Here is a 25,231-nt window from a genome sequence, read left to right as displayed (position 1 = left end):
CTATGGCTGTTGTTATTACACACTTTTGTATTTGCAGCTGTCACAGTGCACCAGGGGAAATTTACTGGGATACAAATGATCCAGACCTTTATAATCTACTGTTGTGGGATTATAAAGAGAATAATAAAAAGTAATCAGTGTCTGTCTAACTACTTATACTCATAATATATTTATCAGAATCTGTGAATACAAATTTGTATTCACAGATTTTAAATAGTTTATTATTATGCTAGGGTTCAGCCGAGTAATCCAGTACAGATAATGTACTTTGTCCAAGTATGAGCATCATCAGCGTATACTGTGTCAATATTTATACTCATGATCTGGGAAAATATTAATTTGGGTATCTGTGTTCAGTCTTACACTTGTGATCAAACATAATGTGAAGACTGTTCTCTAAATAGTGCTTCAGATGAAGAATTGCATCATGTACAAGGTGTCAAATTCTCTGTGTTGCATGACCCTGTGGGTTTTGGACTTTAGCAGCAGACAAGCACAGACGAGCTTTAGTAGAAGCAGGTAGGAACGGTAACTCAAATTAAACAGTTTCAGCAAAACTGGAAAATGTATCACATCAATCCTTCTCAACACAGACAGGACCTTCTGGATGAGTGTGACCTGAAACTTTCATCAGTCACACCTGAAGACTGGAGGCGGTCTAACTGTGTTCATATCTCTGGTGTGAAGAAAGTGATCACAAAGGGAACCAAAGGGACCACAATGGAAACTGGAAAAGTGCGCTCAGTAGTCTGCAGATCTCCACCAGGTGGCCACCCAATTCTGTTCCAACAGATGCCTCCACTAACCTCAGACCTCATGCTTTGGTCCTCCTCACTGTGCCCTGTCTACATCATTGAGCTCACTGTGCCCTCGGAGGATACTGTGGAGAAATCCTACAAGCGCAAGAGCTTTTAATACGCCAAGTTGGCAGCTGACGCTGAGCAATGCAGCTGGAAAGCAAAGGTTTGCCCTGTTGAAGTGGGCTGCAGAGGCTTCGTGAACAAGTTACCAACCAGCCTGCTTAAAAAAATGGGATTTCGAGGCCAAGCCCAATGTCAGGCCATCAAAGCCCTCTCTGGCACAGCCAAACAGGCAATCCGGAGGCTATGTATTGAGAGGAGCGACACCACTTGGGCCCTGAAATACTACTACCAACAGCAGGGTACAAGGGAGTAAAAGCAGAGGGGGGTGCACCTGGGACACCAAGCATTGCCGATGAGCCCACTGGAGGTGTCGTGGGCTAGTCATCAAAACACCAGTGACGGAGGATACCCACTTGATGACCCCAATGACGCTTTTACCCTCCCCTCCCCTGTCTTTCTCCTTCTGTCTTTTTTGTATGTGTGCGCTGGCATGGACGTGGTCTCCCCTCCCGAATTCCCCGGCTCTGTTCAACACTCATCTGTCTGCTATCAGCTCATCAAGATATTGTCTCTCATCAGTTCATAAACATGCAGTATCTCTACTCCAGTTCTCCAACCACTCGCCACCAGATCATTATTCAGTCGTTTATGGTAGCTAAGCTTAACGACCAACTAACTTATTGTTGGTGTTTTGCTTTGTCGTGTTATTTTGTGTCAATATCCTGTGTTTTCCTGTGCTCCAGGAACACCGCTTACCTGTCTGCAACTTCATCTCCACCAAGATGTCCTTGAGCATACAGTCATGAATGTGTACACAAAATATGAGGCTGATTGGTCCAGTAGTTTGCCAGATTAGCTTTGGAAAGCTGGATACACACACTAATATAAACACAAACTCATAAACACACATGACCAAATGCATGCTAATAAGCTTTAGGGCTTTATTGTAATTTTCTGACAATTTCGTTTATGTTAATATTTTCTTTTCTTTTACGCAAGCACATGTTGACGGATTTCTTCTTATAAGATTGAAACTGTCTAATAAAATCAATCAGTCAGGAATGATATCATCACCAGGCTGACAAAGCAGAAGCAACTGGAGCAAAACTGAGATTAGAAATGACTCAACTTTTTTTTTTTTTTGCTGAAGTTCCAAACTTGGGAAATGTCATCCGTGGTTATGATTTTAAGATCAGTATTCAATTAATAACAAAACTAAATTAACTAAACAATTAGCTGTTAACTAAATTACTTTTAGTTCCTCTGATTTACATCGATTGCCATATTTCAGTTATTCTCCTCTCCTCTTATCCCACTAATGTGCCGATCACAAAGTTTAACTGCAAAAGTTTCAAAACTGTCAAAGTGAAGCACAAGTGACTTGAAGCTTTGGATGATATTCTTCATTTGATACAAGCTCCTCCACAATGTACTGAAACAGTGAACGTCATGGTAGTAAAACAAGTTTACCAACTTTTGTACCATCCATTCATCTCTTTTCAGAACAGGGACATTCCTGCCTCCTAATCAAGGAAAAAACACAGAAAACTAAACAGCCGAAGCAGCTCAGTCCTTTACCCACACGTCTTTATAAAAACAAGATGAAGTTACTTTTGTTGTTTCTCTTCTGTCATGTTTCATCTCCAGGTAAGATCCCAAATTTAATCTTCCATTCATTTTCCCCTCAGCTCTGTATTTTGTTCTTGGGCAGCTCCAGGACACACCTGCAGTGTATGTTCTGACTGGATCATACTGAATACATCATATTCATAAGTGTTAAGATGATGATGTGTGTATATTTAAACTAAATGTGTGAACCTTGTTTGTTCTGCAGTGAAACACTCCCTGGAGTATTTGTTAACTGCATCTTCTGGAGTCCCAAACTTCCCAGACTTTGTGAGTGCTGCAGTGGTTGATGACATTTTGGTGGCTTACTGTGACACCAATGAAAAGATAGTAGAACCGAAACAGGACTGGGTGAAAAAATTCTTTCGACATTTTCCTGAGTACGTGGAGCACTACACTGAAATGTGTCTTGTGTATCTGCCATACTGGTTTAAAGCCAGGATCTTCCGTTTGAAGCAGGACCTGAACCAAACTGGAGGTAGGCTACATCATTTCTTTAGGTTGTATTTCACTTTTTATGGCTAAAATGGTCTGCATCCTGGTTTGTTATTTGGCAAACATGAACATGTGCATGTGTTCATGTGTGCACATTACAGGCAGCATTTAACTGTATCTGAGACTGTAGGTGTCAAACAGGTTTTACTGTTGAAATAAGAGTTTGATGTTTGATGAATGCAAGAAGACATAATCACTTTGTTGACTGCCACTGGCAATCACCCATTAATTCATAGAACAAAGGTTACCATTGTAACCTTTAAATTGTTATATAGAAATTGGGTTTCATCTTTTACACAAAGAAAAACTGTGCTGATTATTTGCTTTTTGATCCCTGAACAAACCACAGGGCTGGGAGAAAAGCAGTGCATCACACAATGGGCTCTAGTTACGCAGACCGGGCGCGGCGGAGGCGTAGCGCACCTGCGCTTCGCCAACTGGGTGTGGCCAGGCGGATTTTGTAAGTTTGGCACACCGTGCGCCCTAGCGCAGCTACTCCTCTTTCCCACCTCCGTCCCTCCTACCTGCGCAAGTCGGAAAGAAGGAGGAGTGGAGTGGGTTTTTACACACATCACACCAATCAAATGAGCCCCTCTCCTCGCCCTTAAATGCACCGCGCGAATGTGTATTGAGACTTTACTCAATTCGCCATGGCAGAAGAGAGCAGCAGCGTCAGACGGCCAAACTTCTCCCAGGAGGAAACTGATGTTTTGGTCTGGAAAGGTCTGCTCGCAGTGTCCGAATATGATGCAAAGGTAGCCTGGGAGGAGGTCACCACAATTGTAAATCAATGTTGCGTTTCTCTCGTGGCGCTCTCTCTTTCTCTCTCGCAGTCTCACTCTGCTTCTTTTCTTTTGACTTTCTAAGATGACAGAAGCTGAATATATACTCCCTATCTGATGCTGTGGCTGTTTGTGGTTGGCTGAGAGGGATGTGAACTCTCACTGCGCCAAGCTGGATCTGTCGACACCTCCCCCTGCTGCGCTGCCACACCCATCTCAGCGCACCTCGGTCTGCCAAACTACCAAACTGAGCGCGCCTCGGGTTGCGTTGCTCAAAACTAGCTCTGCGCGGGGTTCGCCACCCTGCGCCACCCTGCGCTGCGCCGGGAAACTAGAGCCCAATATGTTACAGGTCATCTTTCCACTGGAGATATCATCTGTACATCATTGTTAATTACAGTCTCTGTCTCTCAGGTATTCACACTTTGCAGCAGAGGTATGGTTGTGAGTGGGACGATGAGACTGGAGAGGTTAACGGTTTTGCTCAGTATGGTTATGATGGAGAAGACTTAATGTCATTCGACCCGAAGACACGGACATCGATTGCTCCGAAACCACAGGCTGTCACCACTGAAATTACATCGGATGCCTCCACATACGAAGTTTTAGATATGGATGAGAATAACCTCGCTGAGATGTGCCCTTCTTTGCTGAAGATATATGTATCCTATGGCAACAGCGTTCTGCTGAGAACAGGTAGGATCACATGATCTGATGTTGTTTCATGGACACAACAGTGTTGATATAGACTGCTCAGACTGAACTGACATTGTGTTATCACTCCAATCAGTCTGATATTACTTTCTTTTTGGTCGTTTTCCGTGGTACTAAGATTTGATTTAGAGATTGACAGTTTTGGTTATACATTACTTTTTACCAAAGCTGCAATGGCCAGTACACAGATGGCATGGCTGAGGTAAGCTCCCAGTGTTTCAGTGTTTTAAAATTGAAATAGTTCTACTGAACAATGACACTGTGATTCACTGCTATACTGTAACCTATAAAAAATATCAGAACCTTTCTAATTGACTGTAGTGAGTTTCTTCCGTGGTGATGTAGTTCCCCTCTCTGCCTGATATACAGACAATGTGAAAGTTGTGTAGCAAATGAATTGTTATGTAGCACTGTCATAACATTTTTACAGCTCATAAGATACATAGGACTGTTGATTGTGCATTTACCTGGGAGAGAAGTTGCTAGCATGTTGCTACTTTATAAATTATCCAGTGTGGCTTGAGTTCATAACAGTACCATCTGTAGTTTCATGCTGTAGTGTACTTCCTCTGACTCTCTCTCTGCAGACCTTCCCTCAGTGTCTCTCCTCCAGAAGTCTCCCTCCTCTCCAGTCAGCTGCCACGCTACAGGTTTCTACCCTAACAGAGCCATGATGTTCTGGAGGAAAGATGGAGAGAAGATTCATGAGGACGTGGACATCGGAGAGATCCTCCCCAACCATGATGGATCCTTCCAGATGAGTGTTGACCTGAACCTTTCATCAGTCACACTTGAAGACTGGAGGAGGTACGACTGTGTGTTTCATCTCTCTGGTGTGAAGGATGACATCATCACCAAACTGGACAAAGCAGTGATCAGGACCAACTTGGGTAAGTGGTTTCAACATCAGGTCCATCCAGTAGTAGAGACAAAGTGTGAATGTTCTGTTGTGGTTCCAGTTTCTCCCTCACAGTTTCCTGCTGGTCCTGTTATTGGAGTTGTTGTAGGACTGCTGCTGCTGACACTCTGCATCACTGGACTCTTCATCTGGAGAAGGAACCATCATGGTGAGTGAAGCCATATTCACTCACTGTTTGATTCAACATGTGGATTTAACTCAAGAGGAAAGTGTCAAATAACATTTTAACAGCTCAAAATACCATGTGCATATGCAGAAAAAAAGTATTTCAAGCCTTGTTATTTTTACTCTGAAGGGATAGAAGTGTGAGCTGGCTGATGGTCAGTAGTTTTGCTGCCAACAGAACACAGTCAAAGTCCTCAACAGATGTACTGCATTATATATTGTATCAGAGCTGCAGTCCTGCTTTATATTCAAAGCAGAAATCTATGAAATTTTGGAGGAATTCTGTAAAACATGCAAAAGTGTTCTTTGTTTCCTCTCATAAAATCGTTTTCTTTTTTTTTTTTTAACATTTAATACTGTAATCTCTCATCTGTATTTCAGGATTCAGACCTGCAAACAGTAAGTTTTCCTTTATAGGAAAAAAAAAGGATCTGTTTTACTGATAAGAATTTCATGTGTCTGCTACCATTTGCTTGTAATCATTTGTACTGTAATCAACCACTGATGTCCAGTTCTGTCTCACATATGATTACTAAATACTTTAAAGTTAAATTTCACTTAATTTTCTATTTCTAACTTTAGACTCTTCACCTCAGTTGGACAACACTTTAGCCCTAACTGATGACAGTGAGTACATCATTGTTTCAGCTATGCTGTGCACATGACATAATGTACAAGTTTCATAACCCACAAAACATTCTACATGACAAAGATTTTTCCTGGTCAGTAATAATACCAATACAGCAATGTGAAAATACTCCTCCATTCAAAATCCTACTTAAGAAGTAGTCCAGATGTATTATCAGAAAAATGTATTTAAAATATCAAAAATAAAAGTAGGCTACTCCTCCTTAAGAAAAAATTCCCCTGTAATGTATGAGTACAGGTGGGGCTATATGTTTGTTGCTTTATATACAGGGAAGTACTGGGAAATATTGCCTCCAAATACTCAGGATAAAGTAAAAAGCAGCATGAAATAACCAGAATTACAGCCTCGTGATTGCATGCCTCCATGAACCAGTTAAGCTGCAGCTACAGTTTACATCCATGTCTGCTCAGACTCATATGTAGCCATGACAGCAGACAATGCTTCAAATAAGGATGCTACTGTCGAGAAGATACAAATTATAAAACATCGATGCTTTACACATATTGTCAGCCCAGCAGCAAATCAATACAATCAGCACAGTTTCAAGATGAACACCCTAGATTAGTGTCACCAACTCTGTATCTGACTAAATGTTTCCTCTTCTGTTCCTGAGATATGACGTTGAATTATGGCCAGAAAAGTGTTTTTGCTGAAAATCATGATGTCACAGTGAAGCTGACCGTTGACATTGTGGATATTGCACGTCATCATTCAATCATTTTATTCATTTTAGACATTTGTGTGAAATTTTGCCAGAGGAGTATGGATTCTTTATGGCCAAAAAAACATTTTGTGAGGTCACAGTGACCTTGACCTTTGACCTTTGACCTTTGACCTTTGACCACCAAATTCTAATTATTTCATCCTTTAGTTGAGATAAAACAATTCCCTCAAGGCATTCTTGAGATTTGTGTTCATGTGAATGGGACAGACGGAGGCCACAGACAGACGGACAACCTAAAAATAAAAAAATCGATCATGTGGAAGATCCTGAAAATATATTGATCAGTGCATCTGATATTGGTTATGCTATCTCAAAGCTGGACAGTAACAAGGCTTGTGGCCTTGATGACATCGCCGCAGAACATATGAAATATGCCAGCCATAGGCTTTCTGTGCTGCTGGCTATATGTTTCACTGGTCTCCTACGTCATGGTGTCTTACCTGATTCCCTGACACATGTAGTATTAGTCCAAGTCCTAAAGGACAAGGCTGCAAAGTTAAATAGTATGGACAACTATTGCCCACTTGCTCTGGCAAGTATTCTATCTAAAGTGCTTGAGAGGGTTTTGCTGAGTAGGCTGGCATTGTTTGTTTTAACATCAAACAATCAATTTGGCTTTAAAAAAAGACCATGCCACAGATATGTGTATGTTTGCATTGAAAGAAATTATTGCAAGGTATGAAAGCCAACATTCATCAGTATTCCTCTGTTTTATTGATGCAACCAAAGCATTCGATAGAATTAATCATGAAAAATGATTTAGGAAGTTGCTTTGTAGAGGTGCCCCCTCTTATATTATTAGAATTCTAGTCTTCTGGTATGCAAACCAAACAGTGTGTGTCAAATGGGGCAAGGTTCTATCAACTCCTTTTCATGTTCAAAATGGAGTGCGTCAAGGTGGAATACTGTCTCCCTATTTATTTAATGTATACATGGATGATTTATCCAGATTGTTAAATGGGTGTAAGACCGGATGTCTAGTTGGAAACTCTGTAGTCAATCACCTCATGTATGCTGATGACCTGGTAGTATTCAGCCCATACACTGCAGGTTTGCAGCAATTACTACACGTTTGTTCCCAGTATGGTAAAGATTTTGATATTAAATTTAATGCAAAGAAAAGTAACATCATGACTGTCAAGAGCAGGGAGGACAGGAGATTAATTTTCCCTGTTTTTCGCTTGAGTGGAGATATTCTTAAGGTGTATAAAGAAACAAAATATCTTGGACATTACATATCTGATGAACTGAATGATGATAGAGACATGTATAGACAGTGCTGCAAATTATATGGCCAAGCAAACTTGTTGCTGCGTAAATTTAGTATGTGCTCTTGCAGTGTTAAATGTTCTCTGCTCAGGGCCTACTGCACTACTATGTATACTGCACATCTGTGGTGGCGATATAACAACAGTAGCATGCTTAAGATCGCTGTGGCTTTCAATGATGCCATGAGACTTTTACTTGGTGTCCCCAGGTGGCACAGTGCAAGCCAGCTGTTTGTGAACTGTGGTGTTCCTAGTCTTGGAGCTCTACTAAGACAACTGATGTATAAATTCATGTCTCGTCTGGGCAAGTCCAAGAACGCTATTATAGAGGCTCTAACTAGCCCTAAGCAAAGCTGCTTTCGATATACATCTGGACTTCGTAAACATTGGCATAACAGCCTCTATAGGAGCTTTTAAAATTGTTTGTAAGTAAATAATAAAGTAAATATATATATAATAATGCCTCTGGCTTTGGCTATTGCCAGCGCAGATGCAAAAAAAATACTCAAAATTACACTTAAGTACAGTCCAGAAACTGATTTTTTTTTTTTTTTTTGCTTTTTTATAATGAACATCAATAATGTCTCAAATACATAGTCAGTTACTTAGTTTGTCCATTTACAAATTTGTCTTGACAGACTTCCAGTGAAAAGGGGAGGACTCCAATGAAGTTACTGTGGCTGTGAAGTTTCTGCACACTCTTTCTGAAACATTTATTAGTCTTGGGCCTTATCTGGTTTATATCATTAGGGACCAGGCAGTTATCTGTCTTTGATGGTGATCAGTAAGAAGTCCAGCCCTTTAGTTGTCACATCTTGGACTTCTGTTTGATGCTTCCACTCTTGAAACACACTAATGAAGACTGTGCAGTGAACCCCACCTGTAAACTCTTAGTAAACTCCTAATTCTCAGTGCTTGCATATTAATCAAAGAATGTCTTAGACCCAACACACGTATCACTGAGCTGTCTGTACAATGTAGAACTGCTGAGATTTGTGTACACACATACATCTTTATATTCTCTTTTTGTTTTCTGTGTGTGTGTGTGTGTGTGTGTGTGTGTGTGTGTGACGTTGAGTCTTGCATCCCCCTTGTTAATACAGACATGATTCACTGTGACCTTTCATGAACTAATAAAAGTCTGATGGAAAGTTTTTTATTTGTTCGTTTATAGTCCTTTTGTATCAGAATGACATGAAGTCTTCTTCATCATAACCATACTGATTAAAACCATTAACCATGCCTCATGAAATGAATTAAGCTTCATTTGACCTATGAAACAGTCTCAGTGTAATACTTATGCTTGTTTCCGAACCATCAGAGAGAAGAGTGTCTTTTTCTTTATTCTTAATGTCTGTCTCTGGGCCAAGTCAAACAAAATAATTTATGGCACGCAGACCAGAGGACCCTATTTTACATTTTCCTGGCAAAGCTTCATAGTGAGAAGTTTGTTAGCCAGTTAAAATTAATAAGGACATTTTTCTTTAGAGAATTTTCTTTTTGATGTTAAATTTTGTGGTTATGGCTGTCACTGGGGCAGGATCAGCAAAGAGATAAGAAACGTAAAGACCACAGATGAAAATATGATTAAACCTCTGTCAGTCATTCAACAGATGGCGAGAACTGTGGGAAATGAAAGGATTCAAAACTGATCCTGAATTGGCCCTCTTCCTGCTAGACAGTTATGAACATGTTTTAACAAAATTACTATTATCAAATCTGTAAGTTGTAGGCTTGAATGTAACCTATGAACGGTACTAAAACAAAGGTTATTTAATTTCACCATCGTCATATTACAGTTATTAATCGCACATAGCTATAAATAGAAACATTACCTGCAAACAGCTATGTTTAAAAAATATAAATAGTGTTAAAAACAAGTTTCATCTTTCTCTCATTCACTTCCGAAACAAATGCAGGCCAGATCAAGATCTTTATGGCAAGAGGCAGTAGTGCTCATGGGAGATGTAGTCTTCATTTCGGGAAACGCTGCCATTTTTTTCAACAGGGGATGCCCAAGTCAACACAAAATTAAAATTGCTTTAAAGTAAAAATGTAACCACTCAAAATTCTTTTTGTAAACTGAAAATCCAAATTTAGATGACTTCTTTTTGTCAACAATGAATTCAGTGGCAGCCATGAGGACGACAGCAAGAACAGCCACCGCAGCAGGGATGGGGACGGCCATGTCATTGGGCTTCTCTGCTGAACAAAAATTAAGACCTGTTCAAATAAAGCAGGTAAGATGTCCATCCATCCATCCTTCCATCAATCATCATTTTGTTCATTGGGTTAGTTGCTGTGAACTAAGACTGACTTAGCTGAGTTAATACAATATAATCTATGATTCTGGCTTTCATCTTAAAAGTGAGTGTCTGTAATAATACATTAAAACCCTTTATGTGTTGGATTTGTGAAGCAGACACTGAAACTAGAATGATAAAGAAAGAAATAAACTTAAAGTTAGAGGGATACCTTGCTGATTACAAACCTGGTCTGTGTCACTGCAGTGTGGGGACAGTGTGCAGATGAGCAGTGAGAAGGCGCCTGTTGTGCTGGCAGTGCTGGCTGTGCTGGAAACCACCCGCCTGTGCAATGAGCAAAAATCTGCCAGATGAAAGTCATTAACCAGCTCAATAAATACACCTCTGGGAAGTTTAGGACCCCAGGAGATGCAGTGGAGAACGACCTCAAGAAGTGATTCGCTGTGGGACAAAGAGATTTTCAGGTTGTGGATTTGCATGATTTTTTCTTAAATCAGGAAAGACTAAAAGTACACCAAAGCTTTTTTTCCCATCATTAGTATTTGTGTCTTGAACAGTGAGCATTATGTGGCCAGTTTCCAATAATTATTAATAGATAGCACTGACAGGTCACACCTCATGATGGTATTCCTGAAATTTGAACTCACTCTAACACTGACAGGACTTACCTTCTTATTTTCATCTGGAGTGTGAGGCGTGTTCACCTGAGAATATGCGTCACACTCCAGATGAAACATTAACCTAGGAAACAGATTTGGACTGAAGGGAGAGTTTACATCAGCTGACTCTACTTCACTCTCCAGCTCTACGTCCTTTCAAAACAAGATGTGTTTACTTCTCTTGCTCCTCTTCTGTTACAAAGACATTTTAAGTCTTAAGTTTAAACCCTTTGTCATTTTGATTTGGCCTACAGGCTCCTGTAGAGCTGGATACCACCGCAACACATTATTGTACTGTTTCACTGAGTGAAAGGTAACATTCGTAGGATGTTTATTGACATCTTGAAAAAAAATGCAAAACTACATAAAACAATTTCAATAGGTATTTTGTTTGATTCATGTGTAATTTAGTAATCAGATCTTGTTGCAAGTGATTTGCTGTCAGTGTTCAAGTGAGTTTAAATTTCAGGAATACCATCATAGGGTGTGACCTGTAAGTGCCATCTTTTTGTAGACTTATTGGAAACTGTCCACATCATTCCTGTGCTCAAGACACTAATGATAGGAACAGGGCTTTGGTGTACTTTTGCTCTGTACTGATTAAAGAAACAATAAAATTCTGTGCGTAGCTAACTGACAATCACTTATCCAACAGAATGATACAAGAAAAAAATTCAAAAATCATAGAGTATACTGTATTAACTCAACTCCAAGTTAGTCTTAGTTCATGGATGGATGGATGGACTTCTGACCTGCTTTATTAGTACAGGTCTTAATTTTTTTAACAGAGAAACCCAGTGACATGACTGTCCCCATCACTGCTGCAGTAGCTGTTCTTGTTCTCTTCCTCATTGCTGCCAAAGTGCGAGTAGCACAGAAGGATCCAAGCAAAGTAGGGCTGTCACAAAGACTTGCAGAGTTTTTACCATTGCTGAAATAACAAAATAAATGCAATAATTTCTGGAAAGTCTAGTTTTGCCTTGATTCCCTTTACCTCCTATCTTTTAAAATACAGACAGTCTATCCTGACAGCCAACCCAAAGAGACGTGTCAACAATGCAAGGACAATATTAACAAAAGCTTTCAGCATTTTAGAGCAAATCTCCAAACCTGTGATACTTTGCCTCTGAGGAGCTTGTAGGATACATTTAGATGGAAACAAAGTGTCACGTCGAATGTTGAGAGTGAAATACATGGTAAAACATGCTTATTCACAGTCATTTAGGGTGGAGGTTACGACACATGATGTGTACAAGCACACATAAAACAATAATATCCTATTGAGGTAGTATATACAGTAGGTGCACCCAAGCCCACCTCTGGCTACATGTATCCTGCTCAAGGTTCTCTCTCTCGCTACTGCACACCAGAGAGAAATGGATTTTAATGTATTAAAGACTGTATTAATATGTGCTTAGTTTGCTCTTTGTAACAGCTGCATGAAATGTCTCCACCACATGTAGCCATGTAACATCATCTAATACATTTAATTATGATCACCTGATGTTTTTCATGTTAATTTATTTGTTTATTGAAACTGTGGTGGGGTTAAAATATTGTGCTGCACAAGTCCATCAGTAGCCACAAAGCTTTAGTAACCATTTAATTAACAGCTCTTTATTGAAAAGTTCAGAGGCTGTACTTTCACCATTTTGTCATGTTTGTTATAAATATAATGTTTTAAGAAATAGGGGAGGGTATTGAAGTTTTTTTTCAAAGGGGGTTCCAAAAAAAATATTACTAATGCTGGACGGCCCCTCTCCACCTCAATACATTTTGTACAGTCCCTAATTTAGTAGAGTCAGTGCTATTGATGGGCAGATGAAGCCTTATGAAGCTTCAGGGCTTCAGACACAGCAGCACAGTGACATCTGGTGAATGCAAAACTTACAGCAGCCCTTCAAGACTTAAGTCAAGGAGTGAAACAAGTTTCTCAACTTCTGAATCATCTGCCCACCTCTGATCAAAACAGAAACACTCCCACCTCCCTCTCCGAAGACAAACATCTGACAGAAGACAAACAGCTGAATCAGCTCGGTGCTTTACTCAAACATCTTAAAACAAGATGAAGAAGTTACTTTTGTTGCTTCTCTTCTGTCGCGCTTCATCAGTTAAGATCCCTTTGTACAGTTTTTTCTAAATGGTTAAACACTACCAGTGATTTATGAAGCACTGTCTCTGAAACCATGAACATTTGTCACCAGTGTATTTACAAAGTGTGCCAAACTGAATGCCCTTTCTCTGCTTTACATTCAGTTTGTAATTTTGTAACACACTTTTTGCAAAACTGTAAACACAACTCAGTGCTTTACAATAAGTTGCGATTTAACACACTTATAGCAAAACTGTAAACATTGGTCTCTACATTGCAACATTATTTTGCCAGTTGCCTTTCCACATTAACACATGTACTGCCTAGCTCAAGACAACATTGCATGTCGGGGCGTTGGTAGCTTAGTGGGTAGAGCAGGTGACCCATATACAAGGCTGTTGCCGCAGCGGCCTGGGTTCAAGTCCAGCCTGTGGCCCTTTGCTGCATGTCATCCCCTCTTCTCTCTCTTCCCCTTTCAAACTTACCTGTCCTGTCCATTAAAGGCAAATGCCCAAAAACATATCTTTAAAAAACAAAAGACAACATTGCATGTTATGTGGAGTCTTACAGCCAGACCCACAAAGAAGGCAAGATTTAGACAATGTGTTTCACCAAAATCAAACTGAATTCATGATAAGTGTGGTAGTGTGTGTATTTAAAATAAATTAATATAAATATACATATTATACTGAATGTATAAACCTCATTTGTTCTGCAGTGAAACACTCCCTGCAGTTTTTCTTTACTGGATCCTCTGGAGTCCCAAACTTCCCAGAGTTTGTGGGTGCTGCAGTGGTTGATGAACTTCTGGTGGCTTACTGCGACACCAACATCATGAAAGTAGAACCAAAACAGGAATAGGGAAAGAAGATTAATGAAAACCATCCTCAGCACTTTGAGCGGTTAACTCATGAGTGTTTTGAGATTAAGCCAAACTTCTTGAAAGCTACAATTGATAGTTTGAAGCAACGCTTCAACCAAAGTGGAGGTATGGTATTTATGTTTTTTTGTATTTCATGTCTTATGCATGCACAGGCAACTTGTAACTTTTAAACTGTGAAACAGAAATTGGGTTTCATCTCTCATATAAAGAAAAGTGCACTGATTATTTGCTCTTGAATCATGTGCACATCAGAAGATATGGAAGAATAGCATTGTATCACTCAGTATGTTTAAGATCGTCTTTCCAGTGGAGATATTATCATCTGTACATCATTATTAATTACAGTCTCTGTCTCTCAGGCATCCATATTTTACAGCAGATGTTTGGCTGTGAGTGGGACGATGAGACTGGAGAGGTTAATGGTTTTAATCAGTATGGTTATAATGGAGAAGACTTCCTATCATTCGACCTGAGGACATTGACATGGGTTAATCCGAAACCACAGGCTGTCATCACCAAACTGAGATGGGGTGCTGACAAAGCTAGAATAAAATACAATGAGATGATCCTGAGTCAGATGTTACCTGAGTTCCTGAAGGCGTATGTGGCCTTTGGCAGAGAGCTTTCTGCTGAGAACAGGTAGGATCACATGACCTGATGTAGTTTCATGGACACAACAATCCAATCAGTCTGGTATTACCTTCTTCTTGACTGTTTTCTGTGGAGGTTAGATAGGCTACTATATGTAGCCCTCACCAGTCAGTAGAGACCGTGACAGCCACTGCACATTTAGCAAGAGTTTAACTGCAATGACAGGCTGTCAGTCAGTCAGTTGGTGGGTCCTTTACCTTGGTAGACTGGATGCATTGCCATGAAATTTGTTGCACAGATTCATGGTTCCCCCGAGAATGAATCATAAAAAATTTAATCTAAAGCCATTATCAGATCAAAATATCTGGTTATCCAATACTTTGGTTTATGGCCTGAAAAAATACCTGCACAACTAATGACACTGACATCAGCCTCAGCTGTACTATAGGTGTAGTGCTAATTAACAAATATTAGAATTCTAACATGCTGAATTGAGATGTTATTATATCCGTAAAACATCAACATGCCGGTATTACTGTTGTTAACATACTGAGATCAGCTTATAGCTCAAAACATCCCTCTACCTCAGGACAACCTCAAAGAGCTGCTGGCATGGCTTGGTCTTGTTAGGGGCTGGGCAGCTCTGCTGCTGGTCCCTCTTGAATTTGATAATATTCTCCTCCTTCTCCTTCTCCTTCCAAAGATATCTAACTTCCCATGCATGAAAATAAACCAAACATGACACATAGGTCCCATGCTAAACTTTCTCAGCTAGTTAGTAAACAGCTAGTGCAAATTCTTACTAAATAAAGCTCCAATGTTCATTAAATACATTGGCGATATTTTGCTGTCTGGGTAAATGAAGTATGCCAATTCTCAGAATTTTCACACAATAACTGAATTTTTGACACTAGTTTAAAGTCTGCCTGTAAATACATGTACACGTGTTATGCTGTAGCCTGGTGGTTGGCTGTATCATGGTGCAAAGCCGAAGCCACATCTAAATTCTACACTGGTGAAGTAGCTTAACTTGCTTACAACTTGCCTTTAATGCCTAAAAGCTGTGAATCCCAGGTGGTGCAGATTAAACATGCTTTTGCCTTCTCAGACATTGTGCTATGTGGGTTAGAAACATGTGATTTTAAAGATATTTCAAGGATAGTAATATTTTTGGCCCGGAGAGTTCTACTGATGGATCCCCATGGATTTGTTATTTGTCTTCCTCCTCTTCTTCCTTTTCCTCTTCCTTATTATCCTCTTACTTCTTTTGTTTTTATTCTTCTTCCTCCTCTACTGAGCACTTATCCATAGGTATGTTTAGCTTAGCTACTAGGCTTTACACACTGTTTATTCATAGGAGTTTCCCAGCACTGTTAGCCCAACTAGGCCAGAATTAGCCATTGGTGTCAGATTTGTCAGTTCAAGTCCTGAATTATGCTAATCTCATACAGATTTGGGCAGAAACCATGCAGTTCTTTACATGCAATGCACATGTATTATTCTCACCCACATATATTTGACTTTTTCTACACTTTTTCTGGGGTCCCTACAGTCTTGGGATTACATAGACTGGACATTACTGGAAGGCTGAGACTCTTGTGGATCCAATGTGACCAATTTTATTCTGTGATGATGTTAGACCCCATAACTAACTGCTTTGTTGTAATGAGAATTTTTTTTTTTTTAATTTGACCTCACCGTACTAAATGAGGCAGCACGGTGGTGTAGTGGTTAGCACTGTCGCCTCACAGCAAGAGGGTTCCTGGTTTGATTTATTTTCTGGAAAGTTGTGCTGATGGACCCTTTTTTCTTCTTCTTCCTCCCCAAAATGCCTGGCCCTGACCTATTGCTGCACAGCAGCTACAATTGTTACTTATGTTGCTCAGTTTAATGATGGTCTCCAACAATTCTCTACCACTACTATTGACATGAATCAGCATTGAGACTCACTGCACTCACAACTGTGATGTTTTTCAACTAACAATCATGTCTTTCGCTCTCTCTTCTTTTTCTGTATGTCTTATGTTGATTTCTCCAGATTTAATTTCTGTATATTTATTTTCCCTTGTTTTCTTTTCTTTCACGTTTGCTGTTTCTCATCTTTCTCTACACCCTTTTTTCGTCTCGCTCCCTCTCCTTCTATTGTCTGTATTCCTCTCTCTGCAGACCTTCCCTCAGTGTCTCTCCTCCAGAAGTCTCCCTCTTCTCCAGTCAGCTGCCACGCTACAGGTTTCTACCCTGACAGAGCCATGATGTTCTGGAGGAAAGATGGAGAGGAGATTCATGAGAATGTGGCTCTCGGAGAGATTCTCCCCAACCATGATGGATCCTTCCAGATGAGTGTTGACCTGAACCTTTCATCAGTCCCACCTGAAGACTGGAGGAGGTACGACTGTGTGTTTCAGCTCTCTGGTGTGAAGGATAACATCATCACCAAACTGGACAAAGCAGTGATCAGGACCAACTGGGGTAATACATGTCTAAAGATGACATATGTAAAAAAGATCCATTTACTTGAGTTTTCCTGCAGTTCATGACTCATTCATTGTTCACCTCTTTAGTGCTGAATGGGACTGTTTGTGTCCTGTGTCCATGCCACCACATGGACAAATAGCCTAAACTGCCAGTTAGCAGGCTAGCTACCTCTGTTGCTAACCATATAATAAGTTAGGACTGACTGCAGTTTATGCCTTTTCATAGAACTGCTTACAGTAATAGCTGTGATAGCTTCCTCCATTTTTTACTCTCCTATCTGTCCTCAGCACTGTGAAGATGGTGTGCAGTTGACCAAAGGTGCAAATTTCAGTGTCAATGCTGCTCATCAATGTGGAGCTCTGAACAAAATTGGGGTTTTATGTCGGTTTGGCTTTTGTCATCATTAGTTTTCATCATATTAGTTGGAATTCATCGATCCTTTTTTTTCTCTGTTTTCAAACCAATGCATGTAACCCACTGCAGGACAAACCAACATCACTTGTAATTACCTCATAATTAGATGAATATGGGTACCGTAGATATTAATAAATGGGTGGATGGATGTACTTCTGTACTTCTGATGTTTTAACCTGCTTTGTCTTTATGGTCGGAGACTTACTGTGTTTTTTGTTCAACAGAGAAGCCTTCTGACATGACCATTACCATCCCTGCTGCAGTGGCTGTTCTTGCTGTTGTCCTCATGGCTGCCACTGGATTCGCTGTTTACAAAAAGAAGAAAGGTAAGAGAGGAAACAGTGCAAAGTTACTTAGGTGATTAGTATTAGTATTTACAGTTTACAAAAAAAGGAAACATGAGGGACCAAACTTTATATTCTCTAAAGATATTCTCATTTAATTATTAGAGTGCTTAGGTTTTTTTTAAAGTTAAAGTTAAAAAGGTAAAACAAGCCCCAAGTCCAATTATGAAGCAACAGAGAGACTGTAGCATTGTGATGGATAATGTTACAGGGAAACAGTTAAGTACATTTATTGAAAGTGAGAAGAAGAATGAGTAAGAGGGGAGATCAGATACAGTGGGGGAAATTAAATTCTGGCATTTACAACAGTGACAACTGAAATTATTCGTCATCTCTTCTTCTCCTTCTTCTTCTTCTTCTCTTCAGTTGAATGCCCTCAATGTTGTGAGTAGAACTTGTTTTTATTATATTTTTATCTGGTCTTACATGAACTAAATCACCAAAATAAATGTTGACATTGTACATTTCTGCAAATCACAGATATGTTTTATTTGTGAACTTTATCTTTCTTTAGTTTTTAATCTTACATCACTGTAACAATGCAGTGGCTTATTGTGGTTTAGGCACAAAAAACACTTGGTTAGGGTTAGGAAAACATCATGATTTTGCTTAAAATACTCTGTTAGGTCACTACAAACATGGCTGGAAATGTCCCGACCTCTAGCTAAAAAATACTTGCTTTTGTTGGTCTTCCACAGTCGTCTGCCGTCCCCTCCTGCTCCTGACGAGAAACTAATCTGAACTACATCATATTTATGAAATGTTCAGATATGTGTGTCATTTGCAGAACTGTACAATGCCAGTATTTTATTCTGGCCACTGAGCTGATGACATGCAACAGATCATTCTGAACTCTAAACGACCAGCCTCTTCAACAGGTTGTATCAGCTGTTTATTAACAGCAGTTCAGTGCAGGATGAGTGGAATAACTGTGTGTTTTTCATTACAGCTCCTGACAACGGCTCTGAGCTCTCTGAGAAACTGAATCCAGAGACCTGATTTACAGACACATCCTGGGCACTGTGAATTACTTCAAATGGGACACAAAGCAATAAATGCTGTGACATAAACTATTCACATCTCCAGTTAAACAACACCTGCAATTATCAGCTTCAGACCACAAACCTTTATATTAGTAGTCTGTGACTTAAAAACTCATCTTATCTGTTTTGTCAGGACTGTGTGGGTGTGGTTTAATGAGACCTGATAATGATGCTGAATCCTGATTGGTGTAAGGAAATATGTGACATAACCTTGTTCCATTTGAGGTCCACCCACTTCATTCAATGTAGTGAAAAGATGAGTGAGGAAAGAATGTTTCAGGGCCGTTAATTTTAATGAGGTGATTTAGAGAAAAAACTCTATGAGGCACAGATACTCAAAAAATGTTTACATCAAGGACTGATAAACGTTTACTTTGTGTTATATAGTGACACTAATTGTATTTGTTCTCTATCTAGATATGGCTATAGTTTGGCTCTTATGTATAGAGGCTGAGATGTGCAGTGAAAAGTTCTGCCATCACGCCAATAACATACCGTTAAATGAGTCCTTTGTTCTACTTTTGTTTTGAGATGAGCGTTTTTATAGATTTGGGGATCTCTGCTGGCTTTAGCCGGAGTCCTCTCAAAGCCCCATTTACTATGTGATGAAATTGTAATTGTTTATACTGTTATATGGTGCTTTGTGATTGTATATGTTTTTCTGTTCTCACTGTGTTCCACCTCTTCTTTTGTATGTTGGTATTGTATGACAAGTATGGCTTCCATTTGTATGCCTTGCAGTACTCCATTCAGTACTTGAAAACTACAATTCCCAGGAGGTAGAGCTTCTGGGAACACATTGGAAAAGCAATAAAAGGAGGCTAAATTTTGTGTGATACACGATACAATGTTTTTTGGACTTAAGCAGCAGACAAGCACAGACGGAGCTTCGGTGGAAGCAGGCAGGAACAGGTAACAGGGACTCAAACACAGAACCAGGAAATGCCTAAAATCCCTTTTCAACTGAAATCGTATAGGTCAGAGTCAAGTCTTTGCTCACTTGTGAGGAGTAATTCACAGGTGAACACAACTCACACTCCAGAAAAAAAAATTCCCATCTCCTCAAACCAGGAAACAGGTTTGGACTGAAGAGAAAGTTTACATCAGCTGACTCTACTTTGCTCTCTAGCTCTGCTTCTTTTTAGAAACAAGATGCGTTTATTTGTCTTGCTCCTCTTCTGTCATGTTTCATCTCCAGGTAGGAAGACATTTTAAGTCTTTACTTAAGCCATTCATTTAGCTTATCTTGATTTAGCTTACAAGCTCCTGTATAGCTGGATAACACCATAACACAAACTCTATTTCTCTAAGTGACACATTCATGAGGTTAACATGCATTTTTGTGTTTAATAACATCATTTACTGAATACAAAATTACATAAAGTAACTTTAAATCGGTATTTCATATAATTCATATGCAATTAAGTAAACATATCTTGTTGCAAGTGAGATGGTAAGCCCTGTCAGTGTTCAAGTGAGTTCAGATTTCAGGAATACCATCATGAGGTATGACCTGTAAGTGCCATCTTTTTATAGATTTGTTGGAAACTGGCCACATACTGTAATGCTTGTTGCTCAAGACACAAAACTAATAATTATTGCTGCGCAGCGATGGGTCGAGTCCGGGCATTTTTAGGCAATTCTGAGCAACCTCTGGAATCTAAGACGGTCATCTACCGCTCTGAGCTAATTGGCAAGTAGCAACTCAACAGGGGCTTCACAAACTGAGTAAGCCATTCACTGTTGTGTAGGAAAGCAGCCATCCGTGCATGGAAAGGCAGATTTGAAACCACTGTAAAAATTTCAGTTATTAAGACAAAAATCTGAAAATACACGTATTGCGTCTAGACAGCATGGAGATGTTGGTCATTTGTTTGTAACAATGATTGATTTGCTCCATAAGTGAAAAACTGATGTTTAAAATTGCCATTTTTACATTGACTCCAATTGTTCACAAAATTCAAAATGCTGTCAAAAATTCAGTTTTTGAGATAAAATTCTGAAATTTGCCACACATCATCTACCATGACTCTAGAATTTTGTCATTTTTTTCATGAACATTGAAGATTTATTTAGCAAGAATTTGCATGTATATGTTTACAGTACTGTTTACAGTCAAACATTTTGATGCACTGTAGGCTCAATTTTTGATAAATCAAAAATCTGAGAAACGTAGTTTTTGTAGGACAGTCTGAAGATGCTCTGTAGCAAGTTTGGTGTCAACTGAGCAAAAATTGTGGGAGGAGATAGGTTTAAGACGTTTTACAGTTTTTGAAAAAAACAGTGATGAACTTCATAATTTTTTATAGGTTTAAATGTACAAAAGTTTGACTAGAGGCTACAGTTTGATGAAAGTTGTGAAGTTGTAGCACGTATGGTTGATTTGTTATGAATTTTCAAAGTTTTGAACTTTAGACGCTTGCTGTAGCGCCACCATCAGGACCATTGGCTTGAGTTTATGGCTGAGGATATCTGGCATGAGACTGGACCTTTGTGCAAAGTTTGTTGAGTTTTCACCCATGGGAAGTATGATTTCCTCGGAAGAAGAAAGAAGAAGAAGAATAATACCTAGGATTACAATAGTGTCCTGGCAGCTTAGCTGCAAAATCAAGACAGCATTGCCCAAACAGGACTGGGTGGAAAAATTAAGGGATGGGGATCTACAGTGTTGGAGGATATACACAGAGTCGTGTAGGGTGTACCAGCGAGTCTTTAAAGAAGAATTTCACAATTTGAAGCAGCAGTTAAACCTAACTAGAAGTATGTAACTGTTTTTCCTGAATACACAGTCATACACACAAACACTGCTGAGGCTGAGACGACTGGATGTTGCTCTGCCACACTGATAGTGTTCCTGTCCATCCCATAATAACCAACAGATATTATTAACAGTTTATCCCACTCGATTAGATCAGAATAACTCTACCGAATTGCTCACAGAGAGTTGGTCCATTAATAACTCTGGTTTCTTAAAGTAGTAGAGTAGTACCATGTTTTAATAAAGCCAGCTGACAGGATGACGAGGTGAATGTCACATTCAGATCACACGTTAAAAACGTTTAACAGCACAACTCTACTGTACTGACCACAGTGTGTTGGTCCATCCCATCAGGCAGCATTAAGCCAACATCTGCAGGAAACAGCTGTTGGTTGTATTGAATGATACATCTCAGCAGGCTGCACCTAGCATTATTACTGTATAGTGACACTTCTGCCCAAGTGTCAAAATATGATGAGTAGGGATGAGATCATGTTGCTCTGTGGTAAAAAAAACAAAAAAAGAAGAGTATATGAACTGTGTCAGGATGTCACTGTGTTTCCAGCAGTCTCTGCCTCTGTGTCTCTCTTTAAGACATCCACACTGTCCAGATGATGATTGGCTGTAAGTGGCTTTCATCGTGCCAATAACAGTAGGCGGTGTAGATCCTCTGTTCTGGTGTCTGTGGATCAGTGTGTCTCTGTGGTAAACATGTGATATCAAATGATAATAAGGGGGGTGATGTCACTCTGTTTGTTTGTTTTTTGTCTTTGTCTCTCTGTCTTTCTCAGGTGTCCACATTCTACAGAAATTGCATGGTTGTGAATGGGATGATGAGACTGAAAGGGTTCTTGGATATCAACAGTATGGTTATGATGGAGCAGACTTCCTAACATTTGACTTAGACAGAGTCATGGGTGGCTTCAAAACCACAAGCTGTCATCACCAAACACTTCTGGGACAGACAGAGGGATAAAAATAAGTACTGGACTGGACTTCTTCACCCAGACATTTCCTGACTGGCTGAGGAAGCATCTGAACTATGGGAGGAGCTTTCTGCTGAGAACAGGTAGAATCACTTAACCTGACGTTGTTTCATGATGGAATAATAATAATGTACAGAACAATTTCCAGTCTCTAATGAGCAGTTACATAAAAGATAATGACTGAGGATGTGTCCATTATGTAAGGGATAATGTATAGTGAGCCGGTGACTCCCGACAGGGGAATGGACGCTTGATACTTTAAATGGACACCCTGCAGCCAATCAGAAGTGAGTATTCACTCAGACCAGGGTATAATCAAAATGAATATGAACCAACATAAGAATACCCCCTGAAATGTTTTTCTTTTTACACACATCCATTTCAGTCTGTCTGTCTGTCTGTCTGTCTCTCCCCAGACCTTCCCTCAGTGTCTCTCCTCCAGAAGTCTCCTTCCTCTCCCGTCAGCTGCCACGCTACAGGTTTCTACCCTGACAGAGCCATGATGTTCTGGAGGAAAGATGGAGAGGAGATTCATGAGGACGTGGACCACGGAGAGATCCTCCCCAACCATGATGGATCCTTCCAGATGAGTGTTGACCTGGACCTTTCATCAGTCCCACCTGAAGACTGGAGGAGGTACGACTGTGTGTTTCATCTCTCTGGTGTGAAGGATGACATCATCACCAAACTGGACAAAGCACTGATCAGGACCAACTCGGGTAAGTGGTTTCAACATCAGGTCCATCCAGTAGTAGAGACAAAGTGTGAATGTTCTGTTGTGGTTCCAGTTTCTCCCTCACAGTTTCCTGCTGGTGCTGTTATTGGAGTTGTTGTCAGACTGCTGCTGCTGACACTCTGCATCACTGGACTCTTCATCTGGAGAAGGAACCATCATGGTAAGAAAGATGTTTTTACTCACCAGAAAGCCATTTCACTTTACTGCAGATTACAAGATGATATTTCAGGGAAAAAAGATCTAAAAGAAATAAAAGTGTGACATGGCTGATATTCAGTACCTTGACAGAATACAGTACTGGCATTTGGCTCATGTCCTGAAAGTTACTCTCATATCTTTAAATGTGATATACCTGTTAATCTAAATGATTTCTGATCTTAAATGTTTATTGATGTGATCATGTGTGTTTCAGGTTTTAAGTATTATGCCAGATTGTCTGCCTTTCCCTCTCTCTTTGTCGAAATAAAAACAGTTAAGAGTTTTAAATTCAACTACTGACACATTTCTTGTTTAGCTTTAGACTCTTCTTCCTCTCAAACCACTTCGGTCAAAGATGCAGCTCTTGACTGATCACAGCGAGTACTTCGGCATGTCAGATACTCTGTGCAAACACTGGGTACATTTACATGCACACCAATATTTCACTATTCTATACTATGACAATGTTCTGAATTTGATGCGGGTCACGTAAACAGCATATTTTGTTTGGATTTTCCAAATTACGGTAGGCCTTTTTCTGAATTAAGCATTTTCCAATTAAGACATGTGGAATATATAAGTATTAATAGGTTTTAATAGTGTTTTTTGGCATGTATACAGCACATTCGGAATATGTGTCCCCACTGAGGTTTTTACTGCAGTTTGTGACACACAGCCTCTTGCCTGTTTACAGTCAGGTCTGTCCACTGTCATGGAGACATACACAAACCAACTCATCGACAGATTGCAATGCTGTTGGGTATGACTGCATACCCCCCCACCCCCACCCCCATAATACTTTAATACTCTCCTAGGTAAACCTGTGAATCCTTTAAGCGTACAAAAAATATTCACAAGCAGCTGATATTAATTATATTACACACTAAACAACTGGAACAAAGATTTTACCATAATATTGACTGAAAATTCTGCATTTTGGACAAAACATAGCCTACTGCATAATATGAAAGCAAATACTGTATAATTTAAAAACTAAGTCCAGGTCCTGTTGTATACTCTCTCTTTACAGCTATCCAGTGAAGATAAGAAGAGGACACATAAGTCCAACAAATTTACTGTGGCACAAATATTTGATTATGTTTTGCTTCATAAATATACATGAACAAAACTTATTTTACTGAATATTGAGATGTTTAAGTCATAGGGCCAGTCAGAAAGTCAAAGGATTCCTAAAACTGGTCAAGTGTGAATTCAAGATCAGACTGACATGTGTCTGGTGTTCAATGTAAACAGTGAAGAATGACTGACTGTGTGAGAAGTGACAGAAGCATTGCAGATGCTGCTGTCCAGCTGTTTCTGCAGACCTTTGGTGGAGAATGATTACTGCTGCAGCCAGCAGAGACCACAGACATTAAGAGAAAACCATGTTCCCAGTAGGACTCCTTGGGTTTTCAGACATATAAACTCCTACTTTTAAGTTACTGGACCTGTTTTCACTTCAGTAGGCTTTTGTCTCTATATGTTATATTCTGTTTCAGAAAACTTATGAACAAGTTCAAACATGTTACATGTGTTTTGGAACAAGACAATACACAGTAACTGTCTTTAGTACATGCATGTCA

General features: G+C 39.7%; 2 pseudogenes; both read left to right on the top strand.

Annotated features, from left to right (window-relative positions):
- Window positions 1–2,644: 2,644 nt before the first annotated feature.
- LOC126395461 (major histocompatibility complex class I-related gene protein-like) lies at window positions 2,645–9,307 on the top strand (annotated as a pseudogene).
- A 3,886-nt stretch (window positions 9,308–13,193) lies between these two features.
- Window positions 13,194–18,926, top strand: LOC126395466 (major histocompatibility complex class I-related gene protein-like; annotated as a pseudogene).
- The last annotated feature ends 6,305 nt before the right edge of the window (window positions 18,927–25,231 follow it).

This window comes from Epinephelus moara, chromosome 9 (genome assembly GCF_006386435.1).
Source record: "Epinephelus moara isolate mb chromosome 9, YSFRI_EMoa_1.0, whole genome shotgun sequence".
Classification (NCBI taxonomy): domain Eukaryota; kingdom Metazoa; phylum Chordata; class Actinopteri; order Perciformes; family Serranidae; genus Epinephelus; species Epinephelus moara.
This window is presented reverse-complemented; position numbering and strand designations above follow the sequence as displayed.